The sequence below is a fragment of the Nannospalax galili genome, unplaced genomic scaffold (genome assembly GCF_000622305.1).
Source record: "Nannospalax galili isolate Female #2095 unplaced genomic scaffold, S.galili_v1.0 scaffold575, whole genome shotgun sequence".
In the NCBI taxonomy this organism is placed as follows: domain Eukaryota; kingdom Metazoa; phylum Chordata; class Mammalia; order Rodentia; family Spalacidae; genus Nannospalax; species Nannospalax galili.
Genome location: NW_008335442.1, coordinates 927152 through 929730, shown reverse-complemented (window position 1 = coordinate 929730; position 2579 = coordinate 927152). Strand labels below are relative to the sequence as shown.

General features: G+C 43.7%; 1 pseudogene; it reads right to left on the bottom strand.

Moving 5' to 3' along the window:
• Positions 1-1514: 1514 nt before the first annotated feature.
• Positions 1515-1928, bottom strand: LOC103731786 (annotated as a pseudogene).
• Between the last annotated feature and the right edge of the window lie 651 nt (positions 1929-2579).

Below are 2579 nucleotides of genomic sequence, written 5' to 3'. Positions count from 1 at the left end.
TTATGTTGTGTATGAGTATTTTGTCCACATGTGTGTAAGAGCACCCATGCAGTGCAATGCCCTTGGAGGGCAGAAGAGGGCATCAGATCTCCTGAAACTGGAGTTACAGATGGTTCTTAGCCACCATGTGGGTACTGGGATTCAAACCCCAGTCTTCTGCAAGAACAGCCACTGCTCTTAACTGCTGAGCCACTCTCCAGCCCCTCTTTCTTCATTCTTAAAGCCCATTTTCACCCTGGTATCATTTTATTTCAGCCTGAGGAACTTCCAGAAATGTAGTGTTTATTTTAGTACAGGTCTGCTGATGATAAATTCTTCAAGTATTCCTTCATGCAAGAATTCCTATTTTGCTTTCATTCTTGAATGATATTTATAGACACAGAATTTTAGTTCACTGCTTTCTTTCTTTTAGTACACTGAAGATGTTGTTCCACTTTATTATCTCCAAATTTCCTGATAAGAAATTTGCCATTCCTTAAAGTGTTCCCGTGTATATAGTATGTTGTTCTGTGGCTGCTCTTAAGGCTGTTTCCTTTGTTTCTCTGTGTCTCTCTGTTTCTGTCTCACTAGATCTCTCTCTCTCTCTCTCTCTCTCTCTCTCTCTCTCTCTCTCTAGCTCTCTCTGTCTCCTGCAGCCCAGGCTGGCCTTGAACCTGATACATTGCTGAGGATGAGCTTGATCTCTTGATCCTTCTGTCTCCAGCTCCCAAGTGATGGGATTATAGCCATGTGTCACTATCCTTGCTCAAGTTTTTTTCTTTACCTTTGGCTTCAGCAATTCTGCATCTTGGTTTTGGTTTTCACTTGGTTTATCTTATTTGTCATTTATAAAGATTCTTGAATTTGGAAAATTATATAATAAATTATAAAGTTCTCAATTATTATTTCTTTGAGTGTTTTAAAAATATTTTATTAGTTTTATTTTATGTGTATGAGTGCAATGCCGGCATGTAGCTGGGTGCACCAATGTCCTGCAATGCCTGCAGAGGTCAGACGAGGGCATCTGGATCTTCTGGAACTGGAGTTACAGATGCTTGTTAGCCACCATATGGGTGCTGGGAATTGAACCTGGGTCCTCTACAAGAGCAGCCAGTGCTCTTAACTGCTGAGTCATCTCTCCAGCCCCTCTTTGAGTATATTTTTTTAAATACCAATTCCTTTCACATCTCCTTCTGGCACTTAAAAGCCCAACAAATTTTTAATACCATTTCGTAGTACTTGAGACTTTTTATTTTTTCAATGGAACTTCTCTTTTAATGTTCAAGGTTGTTTCCCATTCACCAGGACTGGTGCAGCACCTTGGTCACAATTTAACATTGAACAAGTGGGCAGCCCTTCTGAACTAGTCCATGCAAGAGTGGCTGGTCTGGACTAGCTTGCCTTTTAGCTGAAATTGCTACCTCTGAATGGTATGTACTAACAGAGGGGCACCCAGGGGTCCTCACCCTTACAAATCAAGGTGGTTTAGTAGTATATTCTCACTCAGCTCATTCAGATCATTCCCTCCCTCTGTATTAGGGGGTTCCTTGAGTTTTCTTGCTTCCATCCAAGCAGGGGCGACTAGTGTCCAACTGTAAGTTCTCCCTCTACTGGGCAGGGTCTGGGCCTGGATAGTCAGCATGCATAACCAGTTGGGCCAGCTCCTCTCACAGTGCTGTATGGACCATACAGTGCCGTTGCAAGGGTCTCAGTCCCTAGAAACCAGAGTTGACCATGGCCACTCGGAAATGCCTCCTGCTGCCTGGTGGGACTGTGTGGCCACCGCTCTTGCTGCACAATTCCAGTACTTCGGGGCTTCCGGCTTGCTCCAACTTCACCCGAATAGCGGCCTTAACAGGTCCGCAGGACACAGATCCTGTGCTGCCCCACGACACACACGTGCGGGTGGCCACGGCAACTAGGCATTGGGCCAGCTGCCCTCTCAGCATTCACTTTCTACCTGCTGCATAGCTAGATACCACTGCTTCACCTCCCAATGATCCTGGCCAGCCCTATTCTAGTATCCAGAAGCACACTAGGAAACCAGTACCTGAGGCTTTGTTCACTCAAAATGTTCTTTCTTTTTGTTCTTCATACTAAATACTATTTATTGAGCTGTCATCAAGTTCACTAACTATTCTCTCTGCCATAGGCTAGCAAAGTAAAAAGTACAATGCCAGGAATGGCCTCCCTCTCTAGAACCTGTTGACCAGGGGTTACAAAGACCCTCCATCAATACTGGCCATTGTCTCTGCTCTTAGTTACTCCATTCAGTGTAAAACTATTGCTGTAGCTACTTCATACATGAACTGTAGAAGAAACAAGTCAAAACAAGCTGGTGCTGACTTCAAAACCTCATCCTTACTGACTAGCTATCATAGTGCTAGAAGGTGCTATGCATGGTACCTAAAGAGAAAATTAATCATTAGTCTTGCCCACCTGTGAATTCTGGCAACTACAACAACTGGCCTAGCAAGATATACCCACTGGTGCAATAGTGGCACAAATATTATGGGAATAACCAACCACTTTCTAATTGAATTTAAGGTATGCTTCACAAGATGGAGTCCACATCTAACACTGATATCAAGCCTAGGAAC